The following is a 15520-nucleotide window of genomic DNA, read 5'->3' on the forward strand; positions in this document are numbered from 1 at the left end:
AACTGGCCTCATGGCAATGGGGAGTGTAGATAAGCGGTACTTTTGTCTTGCTGCATTGCAGTACCACACTGAAAGGCTATTATACAGGACGTGGTAGAAAGGGCCAGATAGAAAGGGCCACTATGTGGCATTTATGGAGCAGCTACAATACAGCTTTGCATGCTCCTAGTCCTGGGCCCCAGTGCTGAGGAGTGTGAGATGATACCTGACAGTGTGTGCATCACCTACCTCTCAACTCAGGGGCATTTCTGTTGACTGCTGTACACTGGTCTCAGTTGGTCTGAAGAGGCTCTAGTGCGCTCTTTCACATGTAGGCTATCAGATGACCTTCCCACCCACCGCAAACCTGGGCATCCCACACTAGGTGGCCATGGTAGAGCAGGGGTTGTAGCAGATGGGGTCCCTTCCAATCTCAGCCACTCTGATTCAGTGAAGACAAAACAAACTCCAAAGGCTGATCTTCATTGCTTCCCAATCTGTCTGACCCATGCTGATGGTTATGGATGAACCCCAAACAATCTCCTCTTGTAGAAGAAAGTGTCCTCTGCTCCAGAAGGAGTCACATGGCTCTGCATTATCACCAATGACGGCATAATGAAGAGAAACCTGGAAGACTTATCTCTCATCTAGTGATGGTTTGCCTGCTCAGGCAGAGATACGGCAGGTTGTAGTGGTGGTGCCTCTAGATGAGAAATGCATGCTGCAGCCTGCTAGACAAGCACAGCCACCTGCAGCCTGTCACTGAAAGAGGAAGGTGATGCATTCATCTTTTAACAGTGCTTTAAGTTAGGGGGTGGGACAATTTTCATAATTTCATTTTCATTTTATGTTTTTATTTGTCTTTTCTTATTTCATTCTGAGTGAGGAAATGGCTCATGATTCCCAGAGGCAGAAGTTCTCCTGCCTTGAAAATATAACCTGAAACATTAAAAAAACCCTTCTGTTTTAGCCCCTCTAGACCTCAGGCATAAACACTTTTCATTTGGTGCCCAACTAATTAGCTAGCTGAAAGATGTTAATAGTTAAGCTAATAATTGCTACACCTTTGCAACTGACCTTGAACTAATTTTAATGCAGATATTTTAAAGATGAAAATAATTATTTCTGATTCGTTTTATTAGAACAAAGTTATTAATATATTAATATTCTTTCCTTATTTCAGGTAATAAGTGTGAACTCAGACATGTGAATGGTCATTGACAATTTGCAGTAGGAGAAAATTACTGTGTTTCAGTGTGGAGTGGGTTGAGAAAATGGAGTCCATCACTCGGTGTAAATCTCTTTAGGGTTAAATTTCTCTTTCAGTTTTTGATAACAAAGTACATCCAAATTTAAGTACATTTTGCTTTCTACTATTCAAGCCAGTAGTTACTGATAGGCTTTGGATGTACAGAGCTGGCAGAATAAAATATGATAAAGAATTCTGTTACAAGTACAGAAATAGTGAAAGACACCTCCACCAAAGTGTGTGGTTTTGCCTTTCATCATCACTTTCTGCATCCAGAGCCATACACATTTTTAATGCACCTTCTCTGGCAGAAGGAATGGTGCAACCTTGAAACAACTCCCCTTTGCAGATGGGGACACTGAACACACAGTCATTAACATGCTTCCTTAAACTTGATGTGACCCGTTCTGCGTGGATGGCAGAGTGGGATTACTCCTCCTGGCAATCTCAAGTAAAACAAGGAGTAAATGACTTCTTTCAGCTCTGGAGCTCAGGGACCTTCCTTCTGATCCCAGTGCTCTTGGGGTTATTACACAGATGTGATTTATGCAGTAATTAAATCTGCAAAATATAGTTAGGTGCCTGAATGCCTTTTAAAATGGTATTTAAAATATGAGTCCTTGAGGCCTGATATTCAAGAGACATCAACCCCCATCTGTTGCCACAAGAAGCCAATGGGACAACCAGTGCTTAAGCCAATGCATGGCCTGGAGCCAGCATACTCAGCACCAAGTGGAAGCAAGCCTGGAATAGCTTTCTCACAATACACAGCCATCTATTTCACACTAATTTGTAAGACTTTGAAGCAGGTGGATAGTGTGGGACAGCATATCCTCATGCTGAATAGCACCCTGAAAATTATTGCTGTAGGTAGGCACTGCGGGACTGACAAGGCAAGTGCTCTTTTCTGAAGCCAGCCAGCATGCCAGCTCACTGATTATTTGCTGCGTTTGATCTGGCACATATCTTGTGTGACTCATTCTCTGCAGCTCCAGGAAAATGTGCTCTCTATAAGCATCTTAGAGGCTCTGTTGCTCCGTGTTAGGAAACAGAAGGAAATTCCTTCCTAATACACTTCATCAAAATGGTGGGCTAGATTTTCTTAAGACTTACATCAAGGGAAGTAAAATGCATGACAGTATGACCATGAAATTTAGTTTGCAGGCTGAGAGATAGTTCAACTATGTTGTACTGAAGAAGTGAAAGATTTCTAAATAAGCAGATGAGCAAATGACTGTACACTGGCTTGTTAGGACCTGGGCTTACCCCCCATCTTTTCCCTGAGATGAAGTAGAAATTCTGCTCTTGCCTTTAAAAGTACAACTGGGTGCTATGCTGACTTTATTGCCCGTATATTCTATTAAATATACATGCTGACGGAGGTAGCATACCAGTACAGGGTGGGACAGGGTGTACAGGCTCCTGGCATCAAACAAAACACAGCACCATAAAAATGGACCTCCCCTATACTGGGACCATTGAGCTCTCATATGCTATTTTTATATGCTCCTGACGGACCTGGGGTGGACAAGGCAAGAGAGCAAATCCATGAAAACCAGACTGATTATGAATGCCCCATATGAAGGGCAGTCTATTCAAAGCAGTTGTTATATTCTAATATTTAAAAAATACTCATTTTGTAAGGTGAACCAGAGAAATGGCTCTACATTAGATTAACAGATGCATGTGAGAGAGCAGAAAGCAGATAGCCTCTTCCCTCTCTTTCTGAGGGATGCTGTGCTGATGGAGATATTTGGGCCAAGCATATTCCCTTCATCCCTTCATTATTTTCAAGCATTACTGATTTGAGACACACTCGGCAGGGTGATATAGAATAGATGTCTGCAGTGGGGCAGGATTTATTCCACTACCCTGTATATCCCGTATCACTGTGGGCAGGGCATGTGTCTTCAGTTTCCCACTTCAGCTGAGCTCCTTCATGGAACTCCCTATCCCACTGTAGCACAGAGGATTAGGATTAGTGAGCAGTTTCTTTAAGTAAGCTCGATGGAATATTTGGCAAGATGGGGGATTTAGCAAAATAAGAGTTTCAGGAATTTTCCTCTCTCCTGACTTTGCTTCTCAGCTGGTTTCTTGTGATGGAGCCAAGGCCCCATCACACAGGGCTCATCCTCCTGCTACTAGTCACCTGCCTGCAGACAATCTGACCTCTTCTCTCTCCAGCAGCAGTGACACTTCAAAAAAATGATAGATTAACGGCAAATGTTCACTTTAAGGAAAGCTTACAAACATCCTGTAGTAATGAGACCTGGGCAGTTTTGGGGAACAAAGAGAAGTGTGGGCATGGCTTCCCCAGTGTAGAGCTGGTGGGGCCAGCTTATCACTGCCCCTGGAGGTGTTCAAAGAACATGGAGAGGTGGCACTGAAAGGCATGGTTTAGTGGTCTGGTGGTGATGGGTTGGCAGTTGGAGTAGGTGATCAAAGAGGTCTTTTCCAAACTTAATGGTTCTGTGGTGCTACAATTCCGTCACATACTGAACAGTGTATGCAGAGAGGATTTCAGATTAACTCCCTATCACACAAACCAACTAGAAATAGTGTCAGTATTCTGCATGTTAAATCTGAATTCCCTTCTCTCTTCTTTGCACGTCATGTTCTGATCAGTGCATCTTTGTTCTACCAGGCGACTGCTATTTTTAATTTATGTAATAAAATCTGTTGTCTCCTTGGACCAGAAGTTTTTCTTTGAACAACATAGGCATCAATTGCTATTGAAATGCATGACATTCATTTTCTATGTTTGTTCTCAGGAAATAAAGTGAGCAATTTTTTCAACTTCTTCCTAATTTTTATTTTTTTGCTAAGCTAACAGGCTATATTTTATCAGCCCCAGAGCTGTAAGAATCTACTATTTTGACTTGAACAGAATTCTTCAATGAAAATATGGAAAGAAAGGATCCGGATCTGTATATCTGCCTCTTAAAATGTCTTATTCCTTCTGTACAGTGATTTGCAGCAAAGCAGTCCCTAGAGCAGGGTAGTGTGATTATACACATTTTACAGGTGGGGAAACTGAGAAAGGACATAGGGGTAAAGCTGAAACATAGCTGAGCTGCTGGAAGCTCAAAAGCAGAGCTCTGACTTCTAGGACACAGCCTCCTCCTGCTTGCAGGCAATGGCATCTGGACATCAGATTTGGAGAAACATTTCCACTGTGCTGTGTGAGACCATTGCTTTTCCAATGCTAGACACAGTGGGAGGGCACTCGGTGTCTGCATTATTCTCTTTTCATATGCAAGGAAATTGATCTGCCATCCTGCTTGATAAAATGCAACCTGTGCAGTCCTGGCCCTGTGCTTTGTGGCCAATGGAGCAGCTTTATTCAGGAGGGTGCTCCAGGGAGTGGAAGATGCAAGAAACCTGCAGTGGAGAGCAAGTGTGGGAAATCTTGCTCATGTCACGAAAAACTTTGTATTCCTTAACTCTATCCCGAGGAAAAAGAGCTTGGAAAACATCACTGACTACCAGAGTACCTCATGCGCTTTAAACAGAAGTTCTCTCCCTTACAATATCTGTAGGAGTAAGCACATGAAGCTATGTGCTTACGTTTTATAGAATCATAGAATCACCTAGGTTGCAAAAGACCTTCAAGATCAGCAGTCCAGCCATCAAACCAACCTATCAGGTCCCATCACTAAACCATGTCCCTTATTGCCATGTCCATTACATCTTGTAAATACTTCCAGGGATATGGTCTCCACTACTTCTCTGGGCAGCCCATTCCAATGCTTGATCACACTCTTCCTGAAGAAATTATTGCCAGTGTCCAATCTACTCTTCCCCTGGTGCAACATGAGACCATTTCCCACATCCTGTTTATAAGGATCCAGCAGTCTTGAGGTTTTGAAAAACTGACGTGGGAATGTGGCTGCTATGTAGCTGAAAGAGGGGATGAGAGGGCAAACATCTCAAAAGTCTGGCTTGTGAATTTGTTTCACCTCCCCAGGCATCCTCTCCTCTCGTGCAGAACCTGATTGTGAAAGGATCCTATGGCTGCAGTGAATTTCAGCCTATAAATATATTAATTTTTGTTTTGTGCATTCTATGCATCATTGCAGTGCTTCAAATGTTGTCTCAGCATGTTGTTCATTACTGAATCACTGAGAACATACAGAAAAGTATGTGGGCTGTGAAACATTTTGCTTTTGTAATGCTTGGCTTGAGTCTGTGCAGTATTTAACTTCCAGTCTACATTTGAAGCATATAAGTTGTAACAATGTTTGACATGGGTGTCAAATCTGTTTGCCTAGTTAGAATAAATCCTATTTCACCTCTGCATTTGTCTTTTCCAGTCCAAAACTATGGGAAGATTTCTGTCAGAAAGAAGGCAAAGAGTTTTCTTCCTTCAGAAAATGACAAAATAGAATATCAATTAATCTATTCTAAGGTCAAAACTGCAAGAACAAATGAAGTTTATTGTAATTTTGACAGATGTGTTATGTTTCTGGTGACACATAAATAAATAAATAAATAAAATTCAGAGAGTCTTACTCTATTCCTTTCACAGAATATGTCTATATGTTGGAAATTATGCTAGTTGTGGGATTTTATTTTGTTATCTTTTTTCATGCTAATATGTCAAACTACTTTAAAAAAAACAAAACCAAAACCAAAACCAAACAAACAAGAAAAAAAACCCAAGCAGAATTAATATGTGATGCAGGTACCAGGAGGTGTTTTTTAATTTTAAGTAATGCTAACATAGCTGAAACCCAAGCAGAATTAATATGTGATGCAGGTACCAGGAGGTGTTTTTTAATTTTAAGTAATGCTAACATAGCTAAATCTAGCTATATAAGTGCATAGATTACAACATATCTCCATATTTGTGCTTGGGAATGTGAATAAGAGAACACTACAAGCAATGTTGGCAGCAAAAAAGAAGGTGGGAGATGAAAAATTATTGTCGGAATGCTGGCCAAGAGCCGTCCTCCTGGATGTCTTCATAATGAAAAACATGCTTCTGTATTTTGTAATTTACACTTTCCAAACCATCTTGGAAAGAAATAATGCTGTCAAAATACGTAAAATAGATTTTATTTTCAAACAACTCTGGTGTTTAGAGTCCTACCCCAAAAACCAAATAATTGGTGTCAGTTTGATCTTTAAAAATCTCTTATTTACTTGATTTCTGATTATATTTTTCATGTTTTTACGAGGCTTATCTAACAGATGTTTGAAACTCGCAGGCTTAACTGCGTGTCTGCAGGGAGAATTCCCCGCTGCAGTTCCAGCAGTGCTCATACAGGGAGGAAAGGGGAATTTGTCTTGGCTTTAATCTGGACTGAGCTCCCTGAAGTCTCAAATTGAAGCTGGATGCAAAATGGAGACACATTTTCATTAAAAAATTGGCAAGATAAAACTTGCCCTCATTTTTCACCCTCCCTCCCCACTCCTTGCCCTCATGTTTCAGGCAGTGGTAATGTCAACAGAGAATGTCACACTGAGTAAATATTTACAGAGACTCACTAGAAACGTTCTGATTGTTCGCTTTCAGAGAATAGAGGGGTGGATCTACACAGGAACTCCAAAAGATAGGAAAACAACTCCTGTTTTCACAGATAAGAGTGAATACCAACCATCAGCTCCAGTACTTAAATTAATACTGACTTTGGCCAGCTACAGTTAATATAATTTTGAACCCGGAGAGATTATTGCTTTCTTACAAAAAATTGTATTTTTTCTTTATTTAAAGTCAAATCTCCATGAAAACATATGATAGGGTCACAGAAGCTTTCAAATAAACAGTGATAATAGAACATCACACTTAAACGAGGTCATCTTTCATGAAGAATGAGTAACTACAACGGTATTTAGTACTGACCTGACTGCACATGTTGAAGATGTTGCCGTTGCTTTCAATGGGAAACATTAGTCTGAGGGTAAGAGCTTTTGAAAATCCCATTCTGGTTATAGGGGCGGCTTCTCATAGAGCCTGTTTCACCAAGCCTCTCCTCCTTGCACCCTTAACCACTTAGGCGAAAAGATCTTCTCCTGCCTGAGATTCCGATGCTCTTCCAAAGTCACTCTAGGGCTGAACAGACCTGAACATGTGAGAAAGATGACAAGCATGTCAGCTGTAACAGTCCAAATGACCTCTGCTCTCATAACTGCGAGGGTTAGAAGAGGAATAGAAGTGTTAAATCACCTGAACTCTGTTATCCACTTGGTTATGAACTCTAATAGTATCTTTGATCGCGCATTTGTGGAGGCTTTTTTTGTGTCTCTGTACTGAAAGCTTTTCATGTGAGCTCAGTTAGCAAAAGTGAAGTCCTCACTGAGCTAACTAGAATCTTCTGGGACACAGCCTATAATTCCTAATTAGTGTCAGAGGAATTGGTACATGACAACTGAGGTCATAGGCTATTTCCAAGAGGTTTTTGCATAGCAATGGAAATTAATTTTTCAGTGATGCATGGAATGACTGCCAGCCCCTGGTAATCAAGGAGAGTTTAATAGCTGGAATGTCAGATATCCAAATAGAGCAGATATGACTAGATCTGACCCTAAATAACCTTCCTCCATAGGGCTATACTGGGAAATCTTAAAAAGAAAAGTTATTTATACAGAATTTCTTTTCTTTTTCAGTGATTCCCCAAATCAGATGCAGCAGTACAGGACCAAGTGCTAGCCTGAGGTTATTTTCTTGATTGAGGGCTCAGGCATTAGGCCGTGATGAGCTCAACATGCAGTGTCAGAATTAACCATGGTTATTTCTGTTGTCATATGAAGGACAAACTAAGTTTTCAGTGACACCTGTCCAGCTACTTTTTCTCCAGGAGATAAGCTTAGCTAGATCTGGCAGGAGATTAGTGAGCACACCAGTGATAAATCTACAGGAATAAACAGGAACATTCTTCTTTTTTTCTTGGAGCTGCAGTGGGTCTAGCCGGTTGAAAGCAGGGAAAAACATCAAACTTTTGCTTTCATCTCTGCAGCTTACAAAAACAACCTTTAATGCAAACTGGAGGTATCAAAATAGGAAGATGCTATTTTTCCTAAATCGCTTTCCTAAATGGAGCTGCAGAAATTATTCATATTTATTTTATTTTGCTATAAGTGAGAAACACGATTGGTGGTCACAAGAACTTTGTCTGTAAGGGGAAAGCAGAAATTGGAAAGCAGAAATCAGAAGGAGGTATCTTTGTAAAATTTTAGGGTTCATGCAGACTAATGTCCCTGGGTAAAATGTACCAACTCCTTGATTGAGCATTTATCTTAATAGTTCAAGTACTAGCTACAAACTAACTACAGCTGTATGTGGATTCACATAGGTTAATTTCCTCTGCTTACCTTCCTCAACATCCTGGAAAGTTACAGTGGATTCTGCCTTGCTGCCACCAAGCTCTTCTAATTCTGTTGCTAGGGCACATAAAAACAGTGGTGCCTGCCATATGCTATGCTTCTTGCCACTAAAGGCTGGCATCCTCATGCTTCTTCCATGGGATTTTTCCATGGCTTAGGAGTTGGTGCAAACGCAGGAGTTTTGGTTTTTTTGATCATGGGGCAATTTACTCGGCACCTGGCATGATGGCTGCAGATGGATGCAGCCTGTCTTCACGGGGAAACAGGGTTCTAGCTGAGGAACTGGCGGGACTTATTGACAGGTGTTTAAACTAGGTATGAAGGGGGAAGGGGACAAAATGACGACCGCTGGGACTGAGGGGCCAGTTCGAGGCTCCAAACAGGACTTGATGGGTGGAGACAGTGGAGTTCAAAGGCTTGGAGAGAGGTGGAGGGATGCTGCTTCTCTTAAGTGCCTGTATACTAATGCGCGTAGCATGGGGAATAAACAGGAAGAGCTGGAGTTCTGCGTGCGGTCGCAAGGTCATGATCTCATCGCGATCACGGAGACGTGGTGGGACAGCTCGCATGACTGGAATGTTGTCATGGAGGGCTATGTGCTTTTTAGGAAAGATCGGCTGGCTAGGCGGGGTGGTGGAGTTGCTCTTTATGTGAGAGAGCAGCTAGAATGTATTGAAATTCACTTGGGGGAGAGTGATGTAGCAGTGGAGAGCTTATGGGTGAGAATCAAGGGGCAGGCTGGTAAGGGTGACACTGTTGTGGGGGTGTACTACAGGCCCCCTGATCAGGATGAGGAGGCTGATGAGGCCTTCCAAAAGCAACTGGATGTAGCGTCACGTTCCCAGGCACTGGTGCTTATGGGGGATTTCAATTATCCAGATATTTGCTGGACGACCAACATGGCCAGGCACGCACGGTCCAGACGGTTCTTGCAGTGTGTTGAAGACAACTTTCTGATGCAGGTGGTGGAGGAACCGACGCGGGGAGGGGTGTTACTGGACCTTATTCTCACCAACAGGGATGGACTTGTTAAGGAAGTAAAGGTAGGGGGCAGTTTGGGTTGTAGTGATCATGAGATGGTGGAGTTCAAGATCCTGAGCGGAAGAAGCAAAGCAATAAGTAGGATTGCTACCCTGGACTTTAGGAGAGCCAACTTCGATCTATTCCAGGACCTACTTGGAGCTATCCCGTGGGCTCGGGTGTTAGAAGGTAAGGGGGCCTGTGAGAGCTGGTCAGCATTTAAACAGCTCTTCTTCCAAGCTCAGGATCGGTGCGTCCCTGTGAGCAAGAAATCGGGAAAAGGTGGCAGGAGACCTTTGTGGATGAGCAAGGAGCTCATGTGCAAGCTCAAAGGAAAGAAGAAGGTCCATGAAATGTGGAAAAAGGGTCTGATCACTTGGGAAGAATATAGGAATGTAGTCAGGGCCTGCAGGGATGCAACGAGGAAGGCTAAAGCCCGTCTGGAATTGAATCTAGCTAAAGTGATAAAGGATAATAAAAAAGGCTTCTTCAAGTATGTTAATAGCAAAAGGAAAACTAGGGAGAATGTGGGCCCCTTACTAAGTGAGGGGGGGGTCCTCGTAACGGGGGATGCTGAGAAGGCAGAGATACTGAATGCCTTCTTTACTTCTGTCTTCAGTGAAAAGGCTCCCCTGCAGGAATCCCACACCCTGGAGGTTAGTGAGAGGGTCTGGGGAATGGGAGACTTCCCTTTAGTCAGGAAAGAGGACGTGTGTGAGCGCCTAGGCAGTACTAAGGTCCACAAGTCCATGGGACCTGATGGGGTGCATCCACGTGTGCTGAGGGAGCTGGCGGAGGTCATTGCCGAACCGCTCTCCATCATTTTTGAGAGGTCCTGGACAACAGGGGAGGTCCCTGAAGACTGGAGGATAGCCAATGTCACTCCGGTCTTCAAAAAGGTCAAGAAGGAAGACCCGGGTAATTATAGGCCTGTCAGCCTCACCTCCGTCCCTGGAAAGGTGATGGAACAGCTTGTGCTGGATACCATCTCCAGACAACTGGGAGAAAAGGAGGTTATCAGGAGTAGTCAGCATGGGTTCACCAAGGGGAGGTCGTGCTCGACCAACTTGGTGGCCTTCTATGATGCTGTCACATGCTGGGTGGATGGGGGAAGAGCGGTAGATGTAATCTACCTTGATTTTAGAAAGACGTTTGATACTGTCTCCCACGACATCCTTATAACAAAGCTGAGGAAGTGTGGGATAGACGAGTGGACAGTGAGGTGGGTTGAGAACTGGCTGACTGGCAGAGCGCAGAGGGTCGTCGTTGGTGGTGCAGAGTCTGGCTGGAGACCTGTAACCAGTGGTGTCCCCCAGGGTCTGTGCTGGGTCCGGTCTTGTTCAACATCTTCATCAATGACCTTGATGAGGGGATAGTGGCCACCCTCAGCAAGTTTGCTGATGATACGAAGTTGGGAGGATTGGCTGACACGCCTGAAGGCTGTGCTGCCATTCACCAAGACCTGGACAGGCTGGAGAGCTGGGCAGTAAGAAACCAGATGAGGTTCAACACAAGTAAGTGTAGGGTCTTACACCTAGGGAGGAATAATTGCATGCACCAATACAGGCTGGGGGATGAGCTGCTGGAGAGGAGCTCTGCAGAGAGGGACCTGGGCGTCCTGGTGGACGACAGGTTGGCCATGAGCCAGCAGTGTGCCCTCGTGGCCAAAAAGGCCAATGGCATTCTGGGGTGCATTAAGAAGAGCGTGTCCAGCAGGTCGAGGGAGGTGATCCTCCCCCTCTACTCTGCCCTGGTGAGGCCTCATCTGGAGTACTGTGTCCAGTTCTGGGCTCCCCAGTACAAAAAAGACAGGGATCTCTTGGAAAGAGTCCAGCGGAGGGCCACAAAGATGGTGAAGGGCCTGGAGCATCTCCCCTATGAAGAAAGGCTAAGTAAACTGGGTCTGTTTAGCCTTGAGAAAAGAAGACTGAGAGGGGACCTGATCCAGGTTTATAAATATCTGAGGTGTGGCGGCCATAGTGGTGAGGCCAGTCTCTTTTCAGTGGTACATGGAGACAGGACGAGGGGAAACGGACATAAGCTGCAGCATAGGAAGTTTCACACGAATGTGCGTAAGAACTTCTTCACGGTGAGGGTGACGGAGCACTGGAACAGGCTGCCCAGGGAGGTTGTGGAGTCTCCTTCTCTGGAGATATTCAAGTCTCGCCTGGACGCCTACCTGTGCGACCTGGTGTAGGGAACCTGCTTTGGCAGGGGGGTTGGTCTCGATGATCTCTAGAGGTCCCTTCCAACCCCTACAATTCTGTGATTCTGTGATTCTGTGGGATTTGGAGATCGATGGAAAGACAGTATTTTTGGCCCTCCAAATTCAAAGTCAAGTACCATGGGAGATGTTACAAATAAAACAAATGGGGCATTCTTTTTTTTCTTCTCCCCTCTCCTCCCCTCTACTTCCCTCCCCTCCCCTTTCCAGAACCTTGTACTAGAGATAATTTTTCCATTTCTCTAATTATGTCAACTTTGAAATAAGTAAGTTTACTTACTTTTTTTTAATTATTTTTTATTTTTGAAGAGAACATACATATATTTTCTCTTGGATTTTGGTGTAGTTGGAAGATAATGTTATAAGGCTGATGAATAACTGAAGATAATGTATTTTAGCTTTCTTTGACTTTCTTTCGGTGCTGTTTCTTTGGTAGACACTTTTTGAAAGCCTTGTTCAAAGTAAAGCACAGATCTCTTTTAACTTTGAATCAAACCTTTCCATACAGTACTTCTGGATAAGTCATGGTGGAATTTAAAGAGGAATTTTGTTCTGCTGTGCCAGATTTGAGTCTTCTAGTCTTCTTTGCCCTCCTTAGGCAAGAAGTTGCTCAGTGAAATAATAGTTCTGGTACCAGTATGGTTATTTTTTCTTGGAAGCATTCTGAATAAATGTTTCCCATTCCACTGCCATTTTCACCACACATATCTCTATCTCTCTTGCATTTAAATATTTTCCTATAAATCACTGTATATTTGTGGATGCCCTTTGCCTCTCCCCCTCCTCCCCCAATACTGGCTTGCATTCTTGTGCTCCTTTATGCAATTACTGTGCAAAGGACAAAGTTTGATTGGGAGAATCCTTGCTAATATTACCCAACCCTAGATCAAGGATACATTCAATGACAAAAAGAGAGATCAAATTCAAAACTACATTAAAAACAAACAAACAAACAAACAAAAAACATGTATTTGCTTCCAGTTTGTTATTTGGATTGGAAGCTTTAGCATAGCGTAGAGTCCAGAAACACATAGGTCAAATAAGGATTGAAAGTACATAGAGATAATAGAAAAGACTGTTGAATGTAATTGTTAAAAGTTTCACTTCGGAACATATGAAGCTTCATCTCCTCTCTGGACTAATAATAATAGTAATGCCAGTAAAGCACTAATAGTAGTGGCAATAAAGCACTACTAGGGATTAGTAGACCTGAGGTTGGAGGTATTGCTAAAGCCCATCTACCAAGTCAAGGATGGCTTTTATCTTCTTCTGAAGCATGGGATATGAGTTCCTGTCAGAAACTGAATTGATGGACTGGAGCACAGTTGTTTCTCTTTTCCTTTTCATTTTGACATGAAGAAAATAACTGCAGATATTTATACTTTGAAAAAATGCACTCTTACGATCTTGGAAAATTTCTTTTTAAATGAACTAAAGTGAGCTTGTCTTTGGAACCCAAGCACTAAAGTAAAAGGAAGATGGACAACATGCCACAAACAAGCAAAGGAAGTAAGTTAACTTAATGACACCACTGGCTGTTTAATTATGCAAATAAATGATCTTCTCCCTTTCAGTGTTTGTAAAAATGAGCTCGCTATATTCAGATTTTAAGTAGCATATCCATAAATTTAAGTTTAATGCCACTGTACAGAGGCTTTCCCAGATTATTCAAAAGCCTATCTCTTCGAGGTCATTGAGACTGTCATTGTGACTAGACAAATTTTATGTTCTGTTTAATAGCAGTGCTGGAGGATGTGAGCTGTGCTGAGAGAGCTCTCAAACTTTGTTAAGATCTGTGTGAATATTTGATTTTAATTTTTTATTCTTTCCCCTTTTATACATTGATATGATAGGTTTAAACACAGCAACGTTACCTGATTCCTCCTTGTTCTTTTGAAGCCATACTGAACAGTGTCATTCCTTTGACTTCATTATTGTTGCAATGGTACATAGTGCCTGTAGATCTTGTCCTGATAGGTGGGGGCCAAGGCAAATCCTTTAAAAACTGAGCTGAGTACTTTTTATTTGTGTCTTCTGTTTTCTCTTTGTCTCATCTAGTATCTATTAATTCTACAAGGATCACGGAACTGAGGCAACTGGATTGCTCTGTTCAGCATGATCAAAATCTCTCTGCCAGTCACAGATAATCCACTTCAGAGTGGGCAGCAATGCCTCAGCAGAGCAATTCCCCAAGTTTTGCTGGGACTCTTAAAGATTCAAGAAACTGGGGATCCTGCTGGACTTGTAAAGGCCTGGGAAAACATACATCATATTTAAAATCTGAAGGGGGAAAAGCATATTCAAACATAAATATTTGTTTCTGCACCCTGTTGCAAACATTCTGCACAGTGTATAGGGATTTACTTGCTCTGCTCCTATCAAATATGTATTAATGGAAGTTGCGTAGATAAATCCCTAAGCTTCTCTAGGAACAGCTCTTCTGTATTTATTATTCCTCTTGAATTTCAATGCCCCTCAAAGATTAAGCAACTTCAGGTTTTATTTTTCTTCACAGAGAGTTTGAGAAAGTCCTGATAACATCTTGGGAATGCAATTAGTGTGATAAAGACCATGTCCTCTATTGGACTGCTCACATCAACTGCATATTGAGGGAGAACAGTTTCTATTTTTCAGTCCTCAGACTCTGCTGATGCAATATTGACATCAGTGGCTATCTGCAACTCTCTAAGAAAGAAAGGAACTTTGTGAAAAAGAGTTCTTGTACGTATTTTTCATGTACTGGTACGAATTCTCTTGTGAAATGCAAATTGAATCATAGATGAGGTAGACTGCACAATGTCATTAGCTCTAATACTGCCAAAGGTGAATGAGGTTAACAGCTGTTTTCTCCAGATACTGGCCCCAAATTCCCCTTTAGCTCTTCATGTGGTAATTAATTCTTAGTTCTGCGCATTTGATGAGATTCTGGTGAAAAAAAAAAAAAAAAAGACAACCGTAAACAACAAAACCCATCAAAAAACACTCCTTCCTTCCTCCCCTGCCCCAACCCTCCCTCCCCCCAAAAAAACCACAAAAGAAAACAAAAGAAAACAACAACAGCAAAAAAACAACAAGCAGTGTTTTTTCCTTCTAACTGGCATGATGTTCTTGAAGGTGGAGAGTTACCTTTCAAATTAACAGTTTGCTTGTAATAGCTGGAAGGCTGGGAACAGCCTTTACACTGCCTTAACATTGACTGTGCTCAGTCTTCCTTTCCACCTTTCCACAACGTCTATGAGCTGCCTGACTGACTTAGTCCTTTATTGCTTCACTACTTTGCTAAACATGAAGAAATATTTCTGCTGGTCATTTTCTTTATTCTCTTCCAGTCTCAAACTTTACATTTTCACATCTTTGTAAAATATTTCTTTAATTCCTCCTTCTTTTCTGATAATGCTGATAAAAAATGTATGGTCCTTGCTGTTCATAAAGACAAACCAGATGGTGCAAGTGATCTCTCTAGCTTATTAACCTATGTACAGTATATGTAGGCTGAAGATGGATGATAAAGGTAAGTCATGCTATGCCCCTTTTCCTGTGTCTTCTGTTTAACTTGCTGGGGAAAATGTCACCATTATCTGAATGAAATCACACAACACTTCTCACATGATTGTCACAGCTCATTTTACCACTTTCCTTCTGAGAGTAAGAAATAGTGTCTCCAGAGCAATCTCTTGAAAACAAAGCATTGTTTGTTTGTCAAAAGACACGTCACACTGAGC

The sequence above is a fragment of the Meleagris gallopavo genome, chromosome 3 (assembly GCF_905368555.1).
Source record: "Meleagris gallopavo chromosome 3, MGAL_WU_HG_1.1, whole genome shotgun sequence".
Lineage (NCBI taxonomy): Eukaryota > Metazoa > Chordata > Aves > Galliformes > Phasianidae > Meleagris > Meleagris gallopavo.